This window comes from Phalacrocorax carbo, chromosome 16, assembly GCF_963921805.1.
Source record: "Phalacrocorax carbo chromosome 16, bPhaCar2.1, whole genome shotgun sequence".
NCBI lineage: Eukaryota > Metazoa > Chordata > Aves > Suliformes > Phalacrocoracidae > Phalacrocorax > Phalacrocorax carbo.
The window spans coordinates 6,877,672-6,896,701 of NC_087528.1; the positions used below are offsets into that span (position 1 = coordinate 6,877,672).

At 50.1% G+C, this 19,030-nt stretch overlaps 1 long non-coding RNA gene across 3 annotated transcripts in view; it reads left to right on the forward strand.

Moving 5' to 3' along the window:
• LOC135315949 (uncharacterized) overlaps window positions 1-9,038 on the forward strand; it is a 34,049-nt gene extending 25,011 nt beyond the window's left edge. The window contains exons 2-3 of one of the 3 annotated variants that reach the window (XR_010375440.1): window positions 1,167-5,066; window positions 6,524-9,038. This is a non-coding gene — a long non-coding RNA (uncharacterized LOC135315949). Of the gene's footprint in view, window positions 1-1,166 lie in introns of all 3 variants that reach the window. The other 2 variants (XR_010375439.1, XR_010375438.1) reach the window with 2 other exon arrangements.
• The last annotated feature ends 9,992 nt before the right edge of the window (window positions 9,039-19,030 follow it).

Below are 19,030 nucleotides of genomic sequence, written 5' to 3' on the forward strand. Positions count from 1 at the left end.
TAGGCTCCTGACTTCACTGCAGTAACACCCACTGGACAGCTTGCCTTGGGGTCTGCAGGGTGGACTTTTTGTCACTTCAGCAATAGCTCTTGTTTTCAGGCAAGAACCAAATGAGCTCACTCCCCCTGTGTTGCTCAGTCTCTTGGTTTTCATCAGAAGTGATGCAAATTGTGAGGCTGCCTCCAGGAAGCACCAGCCTCTGGAGTTACATGGTTGTGTAAAAATCTCAGCTTTTGTTCATTTTCCTATCCCTCATGAAAATGCGAGGCGAAAGCTTCAGGCACAAAGGAGCCACTAGATGTTTTTTATGATTGTTTTAAAAAACTATGCTGCTTAAGATGAACTTTTTTTTTTTCCCCCAGACACGTTGGCTCATGAATTTTTAATTCTTGAGCTTGGCAGCACTGGTTGAATTAGAAACAGAAGAACTGAGCTTAATGAGCGTAAGATTAATGCAGATGAGCTTGGCTGAAACTGCGCTCCAGCTGAGGAGAGAGGACTGTCTCACTTCACCTACCAGCTCCCTCCTCGGTGGGCTGTTATGTTGCAAGCATTACCATAGCAGAGCATGTTCTCATCACTGGTCATTACCTGGGGGAGAGATGCTTATTAAACAGCACGGTTCATACAGCATATTTTACACATTAACCCTTGGCAGCTGCCCTGGACCCTCAACAGTCCTGCAAGGTGGACTGTGGCTCCCGAGCGTGCAAGCAGGGAAGGAGAGAGCAGATGGATGTGCACTGGTGGAGGAGAAACCTGCCTTGACTCCGTGTCGCTGTCTGCGGCATGGGAAGGAGCCACGGCATGGAGCCACCACGGCTCCAGGCAAGGTCGTGGTCTACACTTATTGCCTATCCCTTGGTGGAGAGCCGATGTTTTATTTGTTTGATAAAGTGCATATAAATAGCAGTTGACAATACGAGAGAGCTGCTGCCCCAGGACATCCCTGCGCTGGGCAGAGCTCTCCTGCTGCCCCGAGTAACCTGTTAGCTCAATGACTTGCTTTCCTATACACCTGAAATTACATATTTGTATAGTGAGTGATTTTATTACCTGAGAAATAAGGAAAGATGGGGGAGGCTGAGCTGAACTAATTTTATATGATTCTGAGGGCAATTGGCAGTTTTATATCTCTGGTTTATTTTTTTATATGTTTTAATCAGGTAGTGCTTTCAGAGATCGCATGGCTGCAGGTTTCGCCTGCTTGGGCTGTTAAGCAAATGTAGCAGGAGCGTTCGTGAGTGGAGTGTGACGCGCCATAAATAATGAGCCGTCTCCCAGGAAAGCATCAGGGGACAGCAGAGGAGGAGACTGGCCTGGCAGCTGGTGAGCTCGCCCGGCGAGTCGTGTCCAGCTTTACAGGGGCCTCCTCCCTGACCACGGGTGAGCCACAGCATCGTGCTCTGCTTCAGCATCCCACCCTCGGAGTGGAAGGAAGAGCCATGCGAGATGTATTAGCAGGCCCCAGCTCAAGGGCTTCTGGGTGTCTGCATGACCCTTTGCATCCTATGGGGATTAAAGATCAGACAGGCTGCTCCGCAGAATAGTGGGACTGCAGAGGGAGATGGAGAGGACGTTATTACGAGTCTGTTTTGCAGCCGCAGATTTGCAGATCTCAGGAGTCTAGTAGGGAAATCTGTGAGGGCAAAAGGGTGCATGGGGCAAAAGTGCTGTACCCCCAAATTAGAAGACCCTGAAAGACAGCATCCAAAATAACAGCACAGTCACTGTGCTCTTCCCAGGTGCTGGAGGTCCAAGGAGGTCTCTGTGCCGGGGCTTGGAAACACACAGGCATGGGTCTGCCTGCAGTGGGAGGCATCTCTCTGAATGCTTATCTGGAACTTTTAAAGGATTTTTTGAGCTTCAAACCCTGTATATTATAAAACAAAATTCCTCACGTTGTTAGCATCACTCTCAACCAGCAGCAATCATTAGATCCTGAGCTTGTTGCCAGCAGCAGCGCCGGTGATTTACCTTGTTTGCAGCAAGGCTAAAGGACGAGCCAGTTTCCCCCTTTGCTGAGCTTCCCACATTGCCTCTTTGCTCACGAGGAAGTAAAATCCCTACAAAAATCGGGCTGCCACCACATCAGGAGACTGCCAACATCCACCTCCACGTGCGGCTGCCTTGGAATGCATTTTAAAACCTACCCTGAACCTATTTCTCCTCCTCTGCATTTTTCCCAACACATTTTTCTCCCCCCCGCCTGAGCTCCTGCCACCGGCTTGCAGGGACAGCCACCCTCTGCTACTGGCTTGGTGGCCGATGGCATGTCCCGTGCCAGAGCAACCTGTCCTCATCCTGCTGACGTGCTTTGCTCGCCGTGCTCAGTTTTGCTTTCCGGCTAAACCCATCAGCTGCTATTTTTAATATCAAGGGATAGACCCGCCTCTTTGCTCCGTCTCACACGTGTTGCAAGCGGCACAAGGTATTAAGTTGAGCACGTCTGTGTTTAGCACCTGCCAGGCGGGTCCCGGCGAGGAATGCATCAGCTCTTCTGTGTCGCCAGCCCCGACATTTCTTCTTCCTCCACATGCCTTCTTTGGCTGAAATGACAGTGCCAAATTCTCCCTACGTGACAGAAGGCTGGGGTTTTGTTTTTTCCTTGCACTGAAAAGCAGCTCCTGGAGTGGAGTTAATTCATCCCGGTGCCAGAAAAGGGGAGGAGGTGAAGGGAATGTTGCTGCATCCCAGCATCTGCCCTGGTTCGGTGCAGGCACGAAGAGCAGCGAGCTGTGGCTTGGGAGACACCCCCCCCCAGGGGTGCTGCTGGGAAAAGTGGGCACCCCTGAAATCTGCAGCACATTTTTTCCCACTTTAGCACAGCAATTCCTTTCGTTTTTTTCCTGGGCTCAACTTAAAGTTTGTGCTTTGGGTTTTTTTTTAATTTTTGCAGGGATTTTATTGCTGTGACAGATATACCAGGGTGGAATCGCTGGGATAAACACATCCCAAAATAAAGGATTTGCACATCCTGTTTTTAAAGCTGGTCTTGCAAAATGTTCAAAAGCTTTTCTATGTAGCTAGCATTTCAGTGTCCATAAATGGCTTAAACTTTTCCCAGCTATTGTTAGTGGCAGTATCTGTAACTCAGTGGCTGTAATATAGCACATGCAAATGAGGAAGAATAAATAAATACATAAAGTAAAACAGAATGGCTCAGCTTTCACAGTGTTATGCTGGGAAAAGCTGCTGACTACAAGGCCCAGGAGCTCCTGTACTTATTTCAGGGCAAACAGGTTGCAAACAAGCCAGGAAAACTTGTACTCTAGGACTTTGTCCTCCTGGGACATATCCTGAAATGGATGGGGCGCTGGCCTGGGATGTGAGACTGGGTGAGTTTTGTGTCTTCCCAGCTTCAGTGACGTGCTCTGAACGCCTGGGCCAGGACCACGGTCCCAGTGCTGCGCTGGAGCCAGCGTTCCTGCGGGTTTCCAGGTCAGGATGTTCATGTCATCGTGCTGATGGCAGGATCAGAGCAGCTTTAACAGCCGTACCACGCTCACGGGGCTCCTCGGGGGCACTTCACCGCAGCATCCCTGCTCAGAGCTCACAAGAATTGCTCTGTCTTTTGAGGGGCTCCAGCTGGAGCCGTGCTGGCAAAGAGCAATTTATCCATGTTTTCTCCTGATGTTTCTTAAACAAACAGATAACACACATGCATTTAAAAATGTTTTTATTAGACTCTTTGAGTCGATTTCTAGAGATCCAACCTCAGACTAAATCCACGTAGAGCCGCAGCCTGGACCAAGACTCAGTTTGCCCCTGGAGGGAGGCATCCTTGTGTCAGCCAGTCTTGAGGTGGTGCGGGCTAGATCATAACGCTGGGTCAGCTCACAAACCTTCATGGTCTCGCTCCTGCAGCGATCAGCCTGTGCTGGGACCTGTCAAGGACCACGCATGTTATCCTTCCCATGCACGTGGCCGATGGAGAGGAGGTTGGCACCCAACTCAATGTCCCACACAGTGACGGTGGAGCTATCAGATCCTGTCCCCACCTACCAGGAAAAAGCAACTTGCTGTGAAATGTTCTGCTTTGCAGAGCTTTGCCTTTGGTTAATGAAGAGTGGCCAGAGAAGGGGACTGGCGCCGTGCCATCCTGTATCGGGGAATTGCATCTTCTTTGGCTGGATGATGGGTTCCTTCTGCTTTTGTGAGAGAGGCAGCCCGGGGCAACATGGGCCACATCAGCCACAGCCTGCGGGCTTCTGCATGGGGAGAGTGCCACTTGCTGTCAGGCTGGGGAGGCGAGACATGCTCTGACCACACACGGAGCTGTGGTTAGCATAGCACCCATCCTGCTGCAACCAGGAGGAAGCCCCAGAAGCTAAATGCTGATTTATGCTGCATACGGTCCCTATTAGACCCTGCACTGAGCAGCCAGTAACACAGAGGTCACGTGTGGGTTGTGCTGGGTTTTACTGAGTGTGAAAGTGGGGAATAGTCCAAATATACCCATAAAAGATCAGGGTCGGGTGCTTCATTAGTGCAGTGAGTTAGCATTTGCAAGGGGAGGCAGGTGTTGGGCTGGAAACGAGCTCTCCTTTGGCGCAGGCAGAGTGTTGAACGGGTGTGAAAACTGGAGGCTGAAGGCAGCAGATGCTAGAGAAGAGGAGGATGTTTGCAGCTGGGGGTACCAGTGTGCCTGAGGCAGTGCATGCTGCAAGGGACCGGTGGCAGAAGGGTGCTGCCAGGCTCCGCGCTGGGTGGTGGGTCCCAGCCCACCAAGGGTGGGCAGCAAGCTGGAGGCTATGGATAGCTGCAGGGACAGGAGAGGATGGCAAAACCCTCCTAACCTCATCGAAGAGCTTGAAGTGGACGTTGAAGGACCCTAGCAGCAGTTTCCAGGTAATACCTTGCGCAAGATTGACTTAATGCCAGCCAGGGTGGTGGTGGGTTTCAGTGACTGTTTTTCAGCCTCGCTCAAGCTCTTCTCCCTCCCAGATCCCAAATGATGATACTGTGCTGAGGCCAAACATGACATGGCAGCAGCCAAACCATGACATGAACTCAGGGACCTGCAAAGGTGGAGAGTTAAAAGGCACTTGGGACTTGTTTACCAGGTGGGTTTAAGGGATGTTGCTTTAGCCTCACCCTCTCTGTTTACTGCAGGGTGCAAGTGACCTCAAAGTTGGTCCATTCGTTTCTTGTGGCTTCTGATGTCAGTCTGGCAGCAGAAAGGCTGGAGCATTGGACTTGTGGCTGTGTTTTTTTCCAATGGATTTAGGGAGGGAGTGACTAATGTCATTGTAAACAAGTGGGGCTGGGTGTGCTGCACTGCTCAGCATCCCACTGCTAGCAGCTTTCATGGTGGGACGGGCTGGTGGCAGCCGGTGGCCTGTCTTGTTTTGGGAACAGATTAAAAGAATGACATGAGGAACAACCTGGGCATTGTTGGTGGGTTTTACTGCATTGCCATCTCCTTATGCTGCAAAAATAATGGAATAGGGATGTGTACCCAGCTCCTTCCTTAGCAACCCCTGAGCCCTGGGACAACCACATCACTGTCCCCTTCTCAGGTCCCAGAGGATGCTGCAAACACCTCGCTGCAAGGACTTGTTCCCTGCAAGGTGCAGCACAGAGAAGTTAAAATGCCTCATTACAGAGGAAAATGTGGTTCTGCTTTAGCCTGGCTGCATGTGGAAGAGTCCTCCCTGGCTCTTGCAGAAGGGCTCCTCTCTCCTGGAGTTAGTCATGCAAAAAAGATTTCAGGAGGGTCTGCTGGAGTCTCTCCCACCATGTGCTTTTGCACCAGAGTAATAGTCATTACTGGCTGCCGTTGCAGATTTTTCCATTATTAGGGATGATACGCAGATGCGTTCAGGCCTCCTCCACCTGTGTGCAGATGCCAACTGGCCCTGCCTTTCGGTGGGCGTACGGAGCAGCCCGTGTGCCGGGGGCAGCACAGGAGCAACGAGTCCCTAGGAATCTGTCACAGCTAGCTTGCCAGCTTTCTCTGGGAGAAAACATATCTCTGGTGCCTGAAAAAGCCCCCTTGTGACTTTTATGACTTCAGCAGATTTCATCTGAGGAAAGCTTTTTTTTTGAAGGAAGAAATACAGAAAGGCACTGCAGATCTTCTATGTGCAATCTTTTAGACCTGGTTTCTAAAAAAGCAGCAAGGGCCGAGGTGAGCACTGGGCAGCATCAGAGAGAGCAGCCTAGAGATGGATTTTGTTCATTCTTCTTTAACAGGGGTCAAATCCATGTGTGGCGTGTAGACAATTAGCAGGGCTCAAATTCTGCATTTCTGTTGAAATTGGATGGTTGTCTTGGTCTTGGGGGAAATCCTTCTGGCACTGCTGGTGGGAGTGATGGGGTGGCTGACATGGTGGGTGGAGGGGTTGTAGAGAGCACAGCACTGCGAGGCTATGTGAGTCACTGCTTCTTCATACCTGCTGCTATTGGCAAGCTTTAACATCCCGATGCATGCTGCGAATGAGACTGAGAGGAGGCAGGGAGGCTGTCACATGAGCATGAGGGGAAAATCCCCCTTCTCCAATGTTTGTCCTGGCTGCAGACATGGGAACTTCAGCACAAGAACCTACAGGCAAGTCTCCAAGAAAGCATCCCAGACTTGTGGCACCTGAGGAGGTGAGAAAGAGATGGAGAATCTGTGATTTGTTCCTGCTGCCCGTAGCTGGAGGTGGCTGCAGGGACCAGCCCTGTGGTTGTGGGAATATTCAAGTCTGAGCTTTGTGGCTTCATCAGATCCAGACTTGGAACATTCACGCTAATAGCTACATAAGGAGAAGAGAAGAGCAAGCTGATATCTTGATACCTTCATGAAGCTAGCTGGACGCCCAGCACCGGCAGACTAAATACAGCCCTGCCTTCCCCCTGCAGTAGGCAACCCGAGCTGCTCATTGCCATTGTCCTACCCAAGAGCATGAGCCTAGGGAGGCGGGAAGCCCCAGCCAGCCAAGCTTCTGCCTGGAGAAGTTTGCTTTGGAGCATTGTTTATTTATTTCTTTTTACACCCGCTTTGAGCAGAATTAAGGGCAGTATTGGGAAGAGCCCTGTAATGCTGCCTGCACAGTCTTAAAATGCTTTGTGCTCACTGCAGTTCGGATCCTTACAGCACCTTTGGGAAGACAGACAACATTCAAATGCCCATTTTACAGCATGCTGCACTCAGCACTGCTGAAAAATAAATCCTTAGTAGTGTTGGCTCTGGAGACAAAATATGAATATATGTGAGTTGCACGTGTCCAATCTCATTGCAGTGAGCTCAAGAAGGTGCAATTATTCTTATTTTTATGCTCATATGTGATTTAGATGACTAATGGCTGAGAATTCCTCCCTTCTCCTAATTGTCTACAAAAGGAGTGATTTCAAAGCACAATAATTGTGGCCGCTGCCAAAGGGAATAGGAGGTAGGAGCAACGTGTATTACCTCCAAATGGCCCCACATGTGTTCCTTGTCCATAGCAACAGACACGGTTTGTACTGGAATAATGCATCAACTAGATATTTAATCTTTCACCCAAGGATCTAAAATTGCTCTCTAATGAACCATTAGCTGAAGGAGCTCCACACAGCCCTGATTAGATAGGCAAGAAGACATGGAAGTCGTGAAACAGCCCAGCTTTGTAGTACTGGGAGGGAAGAGAGCCGTACTGTGATTGTGCTCCGTGGGGAAACTACAGCTGAAGGAGCTGAGAAGGGACAAGCAGGTCAAGCCTGCTGTTTTGAAGATGTTTTGGACACATTACAGCGATGCTACAGCTCCTGCTCTGAGCTCGGTGCTATCAGTAGCCAAACAAGGTAGTTCAAAGGCTGCTGGGTGGCTTTCTGTGCGGCTCTGCAGAGAAATGGTCTCTAAAGGGAGGGTTGCAATGCCATGCAGGGACCCAGCAGCTGTGCCGGGACTTCCAGCCCAACAGAATATCAATTGCTAACAAGACCTTTCTGCTGATATCTGGGCTGGCCCAGGAAATGGGGCTGCGAGTAGAAATGTTTGGGAGCCACCACTTTCAAGTTTGCAGGGACCAAGGACATCTTACACCCCATCTGGGTGTGGGCCACCTCCAGGTCTGCAGGAGCAGCAGCATCACGGTGGGGAGCATCCATCACAGAGTGAAGCGGTACCATCTGCAGCTTTTGGAGACGTCATTCCCAAATACCAGCTTCCCTTCTGTGTTCGCAGCTCCTGCCACTGAGCCAAGAGACCCCAGAGATAACCAGTGCTGTGGGGCAGCACCCAGCAGCAGCTGGATATGATGTCTTGGGCTTCACCCATGTCTACCCCAAAAACGCTTGGACAGGAAGAGCAGCGCTTGGCCAGGCTGTCACGTAGCAGCTCCCGGGGCGCATGACCCAATCCCCCTCCAGTGACTGGGAGATTCAGGGGTCTGCAATCATCAAAGCACTTCACACCCCAAAAAACACAGGCAAAGCCTCCTCAGCCGTGTTGTCCGCTGCTGTTCTCAGCCTGGCCGGGGCTGGTGCCGCGCTGCTGACCTGCCCGGCCGGAGGGGTTGAGGGAAGTATTTTTTTTTTTTTTTTTTTGGCTTTTTCACATTCTCAGCTTGTGACTCAGTTATCAACCATTGTTACCTTCCCGTATCTGGCAGATCAGGAGAGGACCACTGCATTAGTTCGGTGTTGCCAAGTAGAGCTTAAATATTGTGATTAAAAAATTCCAGTCTTGCATAGTCTACTCAGACATGCAGGAAGAAACCTTTGCAATTAGATTCCCTGTGCGCCAGCAGGAGGGCAGAAGTTCCTCCTTTTTTTCCCCTTTTTTTCCATTACTATATTCTTCTGTGAGTTAAGAGCAGCAGGGGAAAAAGCGCCTGTTTGATTTTCTTCATTATGCTAAGCCTGGTTTTACTTTCTGATTGCCAAAGCATGATAAATGGAACAGAGATTACCTAGAGATTTTCAAAGATTTGCTTTCAAATTTTAGTTTTCCTGAGCCTCGTTAAGCTTGCAGGTTTTATCTACACTTTGTTCTTACAGTAGAGCAGCATTGCCATATATTAATAGCCATACATTTTCATTTGAAATTAAAACCAGATAGATGCTTCTCATGCTTTGCTTTCAAATCCTATTTTAAAAATTATTGATCATGTGTGTGTTGTTTTTCTTTTCCTCTGACCCTGCTGTGTCTGTAAAGGACAGTCACTAACGAAATCCTTTCAGTCCTCCATCTCTGTGCATTACTGACTGCAGCTTGTAGATGTAGGGACAGAGTTTAGAAGGTATAATGTATAGATGAAAGAAAAATGTGGTTTCCAACAGACAAGAAAAATAAGATATAAAAGCAGGACCTCTACAATTAAGAGGTACAGAGCGGCTTACACGTGATAAGAGAGCCCACGGTGTGCCTAGGTACATCTTTCAGGAGATGAATGCTATTGAAAGACCTTGTCTTCAATGATTTAAGGAGTAATGGCCAAAAATAATCTTGAGGCTGAGAGCCCGCAGGCACAGTCTGTGTGCTGCTCTCTAGGAGAGGTTTGGAGGACGGTGACAGGGGCCAGATATAAGGACAACATGGGGGACACACACAAAAGCCACCCTAACATACCTGATGGTGTTTCTTCTGTTGGAACCAAGAGAACTGACCCACCTTCTGGGTTTTCTGGGTGTGCAGCTTCTTCTTTCTGTGCCCATCCATGAGCCCACAGAGGTCTTGGGGCAGCTTGAAGTTGTGATGAAAAGGTCTCCTAGTGCCACCTACCTGGTGTGGGGAACAGCTTCCTTATGTGTGTCAGGATGGTGTGACAGTGCAGGAGCTGGCTGTGTCCTCCAAGTTCCTGGGGAAGGTTCCAAGGCAAGTTTCTCTGCTGATGCCCTGCCTTGTTATAGGAATGGGAAACGGGTGCGCAGAGTGGGATGTAGTCAGCCATCCTTAGGGTCCACTGCACCAACCCCAGCCATGCTGGGAGCACTGCGACACACTGCAAAGGTGAAGCCTTTCATGCTCGGACCAGCCCAGACCTGTCTTGGAGGCTCAAGGTGATCCTAGTGACATTCTCCTCCAGGCGTGACCCCAGGAGCTTTGCTTGAACTCGAAAGCAGCTCGTTTGGAAGGGTTTTCTGTAGTTCCTCCAGACCCACTCAACAAGCTCTAATAATAACTAGCTGCCTTTCTATTTATAAATGAAAACAGCAGCGAGGAACTTGGCTCCCGTGGCTGGGGCCACCGCAGGCCCAGCGCTCCCACACCACACCATCGTCTCACCCTCTGCCATCGAGCGGTTCGCCTCCGCTGTCCTGCCGGAGCCCCTGCAGCCCTGCCATCATGCATGGGAAGGGCCATTTCCCAGGGCTCCTGCCTTTGGATAGGAACACTTTGGGTTTTTTTTTTTTCCTTGTTGACAAGGAAATATTTTATTTTTAAAAATGGGGATTGTTTTTGTAGCAGCTCCTACCCCACTTTGTAAAACAAATATTTCCCAAGCGCTTGGTGTTTCAGATGTTATTGTTACTGGAATGTCAGTGCAAATATCAGAAAATGTATTTCTTACTAGAGCCTGGGGATTTTGTGCTGCCCATCTCCCAGCGGCCAGATGTGACGCAGACGACTGATGGATCCTTTCGGCTGAGCCAGCTGGATATGGCCTGTGTTGGGGGTGAGATGGAAACACATTTGGGTTTAGATTAACATGCTGTAGCCCAAGGCTAGCTCTCGCCCAGCCTGCATGCAGGAGGGGAGCATCACCTCCACTTTGGCTGGGTCAGCTCAAGCCGAGGCTCGAGTCAGGCTGAAGCTGCCTTTGCTGGCTCTAGTCTCACGGGGACTGGACATCTGCAGCCAGCTCTGCTTCTACCCACAGTTTGCCTCTGATCCCCTTCAAAACAGCATCAAACCCTGTACCTGCACTTCTGGGAGAGGCTGGAGAGAGTTTTTCCACTAATCCATCCTCTCACTATCTCTGCTACATGCAGGATGCCAGATTTGATGAAAATACTCTGATCTTTTCTGACAAATCCTCTGTTCCTAAGTAGATAATAACCAGAAAATCTTCCTAAATAAATCCTGGTTTAGGATCTGTGCCCACACTTGTTATTCCTTTCATACCAATTAACTGCTCCTTCTTGCCCTGAATCAGGGGCATCTTCAGCCCCTTGAAGGAGAAAGGGGGCACAGATTTATGGCTGCTGAGGTCAACATGGGACGGGGTGGAGTTTTATGACTGTAAAAAACCAAGAGTCTGATTTAGCAGCATTAATGCCCAAGTGACCAGAAACACCATCTTCAGCTGAGCAGAGATTAAAGGTTGCAGATAGGTATAATCCCAAACTGCAGTGGATAGTGCTGGGATACCTTTTCATCATATCAGAACCGCAACAATGCTGGCACATGGATCTGGCCTGGAGAAGAGGAATGTATTAGAATAATACCCATTTACTTCTCCTGTCTCCTCCTTCAGTAGCAAGTTGAAATACTTGATACTAAGACATCCCTCTTGGCAGAGTCCAAAACCTCCATCCCCCCTCAAATTCGGACCAGGTCCGATGCTGCTAGCGAGCTCTGTGCACGTACTGAACAAACAAAACTTCCTCGGGGAGGTTCACCGCAGACAGGTTGAAGAAGTGACCATCCCTGCTGGTGGTGGCTGCTGCATTCCTGCGGACACCAGCCACGTCCGCAGCATCTGTGGTCCAGCTTTTTGACCTCCTTCCATCTGCAAATCCTCGGCGTGCATCCAAAGCCACTGGATGTCGAGAGAGCAAAACAAAGCTCTTGCTCATAAGAGAGGCAGCGGTGCCACCTTCAGCACAGAGTGGCCAGGCCTGGGGGCGGCTGAGCCCCTCTCCCAGGGGCAGGGGGCTCTCCCGGACAGGCAGGATTCACTTGGGAGCAGGGGCTTTCCCTCAGATGGATGCCTCGCACAGAAAATTGGAAATATTCTGATGAATGATTCTGCTGTTGTTCTAAGTTTTCCCTAAGAAGGGAGAAACTCTGAGCAGCCTTTTTTTGACTGATACAGCATTACCTGATGCGTTGTCCCCAGATTCATCCCAACCCTTTACAATCCTCTTCACCTCCCATGTTTCTGCCTCTGGAGTCTGTGGTCCCACGCGGTGAGCGCTCCTCCCTTGCTGATGGCCCTGGACGAAGGTATCACCAGCTCCTGGCTGGGAATTAAGGTCTAAGTTGGGCTAGTGCCAGAGTCTTAAATCTCTTCCAGGCTGTGCATGAAGCAGTTCTTCATTGCCCTCATTTCTCATTAACACTGTCTCTCTAATACAGCAATACATGGTGGGAGCCATATTCCCATTTGAGTGAAAAAGCAATCCTGAAACAGGCGGGCTGGGATGTTGTGACTGCCTGGAGCAGAGTGCTGGGCCGGGGCGTCCCCTGGCAGGTCACTGGAACAATCCTGAATGTTATTTGCCTTTACGTAGTCCTTTCTCAGGCTGATCCCAGCACGTATTTTGCTCACACAAGGGCTTTGGCTCCAGGACTTTGGCTCACCCCCACCCCGCACACCCCTGTACTCACCTCCTTTCGTGCACAGCAGCACAGGGGGCTCAGTCCCAGCGACACCCTCCCACCCGACCCTACCTCAGCCTGCAAAGTGCCAGCGAAGGGTGACCTCAGTGCCAGAGCTGGACTCACCACGCACAGGCGCAGAGGGCGAGGGATGCCGTGGGGCACCATGCATCCTGACGGAGAGGGACCGGGGGCACAGCTGCCCCTAGTCCCCCTTGGCTGCTCCGGCACCCTAAGGGATGGGAGTGGGATAACTGGGTGGCAAAAAACTCCTGCAGATGGAAAGCTGCCGCTGCCTGGCTGGGGGGAGGCAGGGGTGTCCCGGCGGTGTGCCGGGGGGTGTGTTGAGGAGGGAGTCCCCGCCGTGCACCGCGGCGGTGTCACCAGGAGGTGGCACAGCACGAATGGAGATCTGGTCCTGGGGAGCGGCCCCCGGGGCAGGCGGGCTGCGCCCCGCCGAGCTGCCCCCCCCCAGAAAAGGGGAGCGAAGTGATTCATTAGGGCAGTTCCAGGAAAGGGAAGAAACGTCTCGCATCTTCTTTCTCGGAAACCCATTGTGCAAAATCCTTTCACATGGAAAAAAAAAATTTAAAAAAAGCACAAAAAACACATTTTATTTGGAGAGAAGGGAAAAAATGAGCACACTTCCCCCTCTTTGAAAATACACAGCTGTCAGGACATCCACTGTCTTGAGTCCCCATGGCCTTTCTGCATGAGCAGAGGCTCCGCTGACTCCTGTTCCTCTGTCTGGTGCCCTCGTTCACTGCCCTGATATCCCATCTGTCAGTACATTCCTTAAGAAAACATCATTTATGGCTTTTATCATATTAATAGTCAGCAGCTTGCAGAGTTTTTTTCTTTGAAAAGCAGACCCAGCAGCAGTGCAACATCTGCAGGTCTCCGTGGCTGAGCACGGGAAAGCTCGTGGCCCCTGAGCCTCCCACCTGCAGGTCTTGATCTGCTGATCCCCAGATGGGATCAGATGCGTTTTCCCCACAGGGCGCATTTAGCCCACCTTCACTTGTGGGAGCACTCTTCAGGCACCTGTGTCTGAGACGATACAGCTGGAAATGGCAAAACAGTATTTTTTTTTAAACATTGGCAATTTTCCCATTCTAGCAAAGGCAGAACAGAGTATGTAGAATCAAGAGATGAGACATTATAGATGAGAAGAAAGACTTGCTTTCAATGGCTCACTGACCTACAGTGCTTCTCCTAGGAACATTGCACTTCACAAAAATTATGTCACTTGAACGGGTGATTTTGAAAAACATTGCTATAGTTGGTAAACAATATACTATACCACTTAGCCCATGCCCAGTTTATAACAAAACCAGGTGATTTCTTCCCAGAAAACTGTTTGTACTCTCCAAATTTTCGGTTTTCCCTTCCTGAGTTTACCTGTCAAGAGTTAACTGAAACAGTCAACAGTGGCTTAATGGGGTCCCAAGAGCGCAGGACCAAGTAGCTCCTTTGGCCCCTGTTGGGGTCCTTTGAGCATAGGATCACAAGGACAAGGCGAGTGGCCGCTGCCGCTTCCCCAACTGCTCCCTGGCTCAGGGGTCTCCAAGCCTGAGGGAAGCTTTAGCAGCTCCCCATGGGTGACTTTTTCTTGCACGAATTTGTCCAGGTGCTTTTTAAAGCCAGCTCAACCTTTAGCTTTCACAGCATCCTCATGGATGCAGCTAACTTCACGTCATGCAGCCCAGAAGGCCAGCTGTATCCTGGGCTGTGTCCCCAGCGCGGGCAGCAGGGCGAGGGAGGGGACTTTGGCCCCTCTGCTCTGGGGAGACCCCCCCGCAGCGCTGCGTCCAGCTCTGGAGCCCTCAGCATGGGACGGACATGGAGCTGTTGGAGCAGGGCCTGAGGAGGCCACAAAAATTACCCAAGGGCTGGAGCACCTCTCCTAGGAGGACAGGCTGGGAGAGTTGGGGTTGTTCAGCCTGGAGAAGGGAAGGCTGCAGGAGACCTTATTGCAGCCTTTCAGTGCTTAAAGGGAGGAAGGCCTGCTGTGACAGGACAAGGGGTGATGGTTTTAAACTAAAGGAGGGGAGATTTAGACTAGATATAAGGAAAAAATCTTTTACAACAAGGGTGGTGAAACACTGGCCCAGGTTGCCCAGAGAGGTGGGAGATGCCCCGTCCCTGGAAACATTCCAGGTCAGGCTGGACGGGGCTCTGAGCAACCTGATCTAGTGGAAGATGTCCCTGCTCACTGCAGGGGGGGTTGGGCTAGATGGCCTCTAAAGGTCCCTTCCAACCCAAACCATTCTATGATTCTATGCCCTCCGATCTCAGGCTGGAAGAGGTAGTGCAGGACACCCCATGGAGGGCATATGGGGGGCACATGGAGCTGCTGCTCTCTGTCGCTCCCACTCAGAGTCCCCCCATCTGTTTTCCCCTGTAACTGCTACAGCCAGACTTCCAGGAAAGACTCAGGACAGTAGATAGATGTTCTGCAAATGCCAGAAATCAGATGCAGAAGATGTTGTGCAATCATCTGCTCACTGGAGCCCATTTATCGCTTTTCAGTCCCTTGTGAGAGGCAATTACAAATCCTCATGTGAAATGCGGTATAGCCCTGCTACATAATGTTTGCAGGAGTCTTCCACCCTATCCTGAGAGGGGAAAAAACATAGCGGTTTCAAGGCCAGATATTTTTCAAATTAAAGAAAAAAAAAATCTTGCTTCTTTTTGCTGTTTTTTTTTTAATTCCTCCTTAGCATCCTGAAAACCCTTTGGAGGGTTTGCATTTAGAACATGAAATGAATTCCTCACAGTCAGGCCAAAGAAATACAAGGTGTGTGGGTGGAGGAAGCTGTGGCCCAGGCCAGCAGCCAGTGCCAGCAAGTAGATGTCCTCAGCTGCCTAAGGTGAGGCTCAGCACTGCCTCAAATCCTCCTCACATCCTATGGCACTTGCTCTAAAGTCAGATAATAAATGTTTGCTGGGACTGGGAACATAGGAAATATTTCCAGTGCAGCCCAGTGCAGACCTTGCCTTTTAGTCCACCTGTGGACACAGTACTTAGATAGCTGAAGAAACCTAAAAAAGACCATTTAGAACTCAATCCTGACAGTACTACCTCCCTTCATGGCAGGGAATTGCTGCTGCTATCAGTTACCTCCTTGGAGACCTGCTGAGCCTGGTGCATGGTTGCTGGAGGCTGGAATGCCACCAGGGTCTGGGACAGGTGATGGTGGGCAAGAATAGCTTCCTTCACATTCCTGGATGGGAAGGAAGAAGTCTTAGGTCATCTTGGCAGGTTTTGCCCTTGGAGGAGCTGATGGCTGGGCTGGGGTCTTGGCTCTCAGGGCTGTGGGACAAGGAGCGAGAAGACCGTTGCAAAGAGGAAAGTTGCTCAAAGTCTGAATGAGGCTGGTGTGGCCACTTGAAAGAGAGCTGATTATTTTTAGGCATTATAGGGTTGATGGTAGTGACAATTTTTCCAGCAAACCCATGATATTTTACTGCCACAGTGACACAGAAGGATGCCCCGAATCCATGGGAAGGATTTGCCTGTGGCATCTGGGCTCCCACTGACATCTATCAACCATCTCTGACCTAACCAAGCCCTCTCCCAGGGCATTAATTACTGGGCTAGATGACTTCTGATATTTTCAAATAGCCAAAATCCATTCAGAAAAGCATAAGACCCTTCAGGAGGGATGTATTTTGTCCCCATGACAGTGGCATGCATCATGACCACAGACACACAGGTGTGTTTCTAGCTTAACCACTGCACAGCCCATGTCCTTCCTTACCTGTCTATAAAACACCATCTGATGCCCATGCCAGGATGAAGATGCCCAGGGACAAACTGGATACCTCCATTTTGCCTAGAACATAAGTTCGTGAACTTCTGTTATCATTCAGGCATGATCTAATCGTGCCTTACACAATCATCTCCCTTGCTGTCCCCCAATTCCACTCTTTTAAAAAACGTTTCCTGCTTTTTCCAGCTGGACAGGCTATCCTTCTGCCTGCTTTGAAGTAAATATTTTGTTGGGTTTGGCTGCTGTCACAGCCACACATAGTCTTCTGCCTGATATTTTATCCATCTGCTGCTAAAGAACTAGAGAATATTTTGAGCTGAGAGCCTCAAAAGGATTTTGAGGTGTTGAGTAGAATTAAAGAGTACCAATGCAAGAGAAAAATCTTCTCAGCTTTCATGTACATAGTAATTGAAGCTGAAACGCCTTAAAAATTAGATACTCCGAGAGATGCTTGTTACGACATCCTGCTGCTCATGTGCTGCAAACTGGAGAGCATACGCCGGTTCACATTAGCTGAGGACCTGATACACCCTGTTCACCCCCTCCACGGTTCACATGCCAAGATGTAATCCAACACTGATTTCCTCTTCTGTCTCAAATGAATGGAAAAAGAGAATTGGACTCCTACGCCATTGAGGTTGCCAACATCTGCCTTGCCTCATTTCTTCTGCTTGAAGAACATCTGGCTCTGCTCTGGGACAGCTGCCCGTGGCCAGCTGTGTTGCACAGGAATAAGCTGTGCTCGCTGTGATAAAGCCTCTTGTGGGTTTGCCCGGCTGGAGATGCTCGCTGCCCTCAGGGCATGGGACACCACGTGTTCATGGTGTGTTGCCTTCCAGAGCAGACACAAATAACTTCCTGTTTCATGCTGGTCCTGGTCTCCTGGTTTTTTCCCGCCCCCAGGTTGTTCTGAAGAAAGGATGTTTTTTGTTCAGGTGAGCTACGAGATCTGGAGGTGCCACCCATGGCTGTGGCACTGCTGCTGTGAAAAGAGGGATGCAGGAGGGGCTGCAAGGAGCTGCACAGGGCTGGGCTACGCTGCCTTTATGCCACAGGGTGTCTGCAGGCAGGACACCATCTTGTCGGCCCATGCAGGCAGCCTTGCTCTGGGCTTCTGCAGGATACCAGTCCTTTGCTTAACATTGCTCGGCTGTACCCTCCTCCTACGCCACAGAAGTTTGTCTCGGCTATTTTGAGCTTGCATCACTGCTTTTTGTGAAGTTCCTTGAAATTCTTAGAAATATCACTTTTTGTTGCTTACTTTCACTTAAGGGAAGTTGCTTAACTAGCATTTGAACTAGACAACGTTCGTATCTCTCCCACAGCTGCGAGAGGATGGGGAGACCTTAAAAGCCCTGTCATTCCTGTCCAGACTTTTTTCAGATACCTCTTTGCTCACCAAAACCTTGCAGCGTGAAACACTGTCCCTGAGCTCCCAAACCTAGAGCACGCATGTGCCTTGGTGCCCCAACACTCAAAAACTACTGACTAGCAATGTTTTTCTCACCTAACGTGAAAGCCCTGGGCTGCTCTTTGCTGTTGCTCAGGGGTGCCTGTTTGGGGCACAGTGCCTGGGGACCAGTGCCGGAGGCAGCTGCTGGTGAATGGCCCTTTGTGCGCTTTGTCGCTTTGCTTTATAAAGAGGGCATTATTAAATCTAATAAATAAGAATCTCCCTGTCAATAAGACTAAGTTATTGCATGAGTTGCTGCAAGGAATGTGCAGCATCCACAGCAGGGAGCTGCCTCACTCCCTTTGTGCTGGGACGATGATGCACCCTGCAGCATGGCCAACATGCTCTGGTTCAGGCTTATCAGCAAAGACTCTGTGTGCATGGAGGGCTTGTGCTGTCCTGGAAAACCAGGAGGATAGCCAAAATGTTAGGCCAGTTTTGGAGCTGGTCTGCATGCTGGAGCAGGGTGCTTCCCACTGGGCTGCTGTCAGCCCCTGCGCGCAAAGAGCAGGTAGAGCGATTGCAGTGGCTGGGGTATGGTTTTCCCCTGCAGCCCTTCGGCTCAGGGCAGGGGAGAGGAGAGAAGTGGAGGCAACCTGTGAAGGGAATTTTTAAGAAGCTGGTTCATTTCCAGGAAATCTCTCTCCTGGTTTTTTTTTTTTCCTCTCCAATGGAAGAACTAAGCCCTCATGAACTTTTTGAGAACTTTTGTTCATTCCCTCTTGCCAGCTAATCTCCGCTTTGTGCTGGTGACAGAACCCCTTTCTCCAAGCGCTGGCCACAGGCCAGGACCTGGAAATCTCAGCTGTGTGCTGGCAATGCCAGGAGCCCTGTCCCCCTTCCCTCTGGGCTGATGAAAAGCCCCAGCTCCAACCAGCTCACCTTTGGGGGACTCTGCGGGTCTTTTTCCCTCTCCTTCTTGCTCAGAACAGAGCCAACTCTGCTTGCTTCATCTTCCCTGCAATGGAAAGCCCCAAATATCATGGAGCATAATGTGTCAAACCTGTGGTAACGGAAGGTGAAGTGGGTTGGTAGTAGTTACTTAGGAGAAACAAATGTGCAAGCCATGTTGGAAAGAATAGCTAAGGCAGGAGATGCTCTTCACCCCAGAGAAGGAAATACAATTGCCACAAGATTTCACTCCTCAGTCCTGCTCTCTGCTTTCTTGTCTTCCCTGCATCCCATTGCACTCCTCTTCCAGCTCCCAGAGATGCTCTCTCTGGGACAGGACTTTTTTGCTGGGGCTTTTATTACTATTTGCATCTTTACATCATTCAAAGACCTTCAGAGGGAACCACTCCCCTCATGCTGTGTGGTACAAAAGAGATTTCCCAGTTAAAGAAGCAA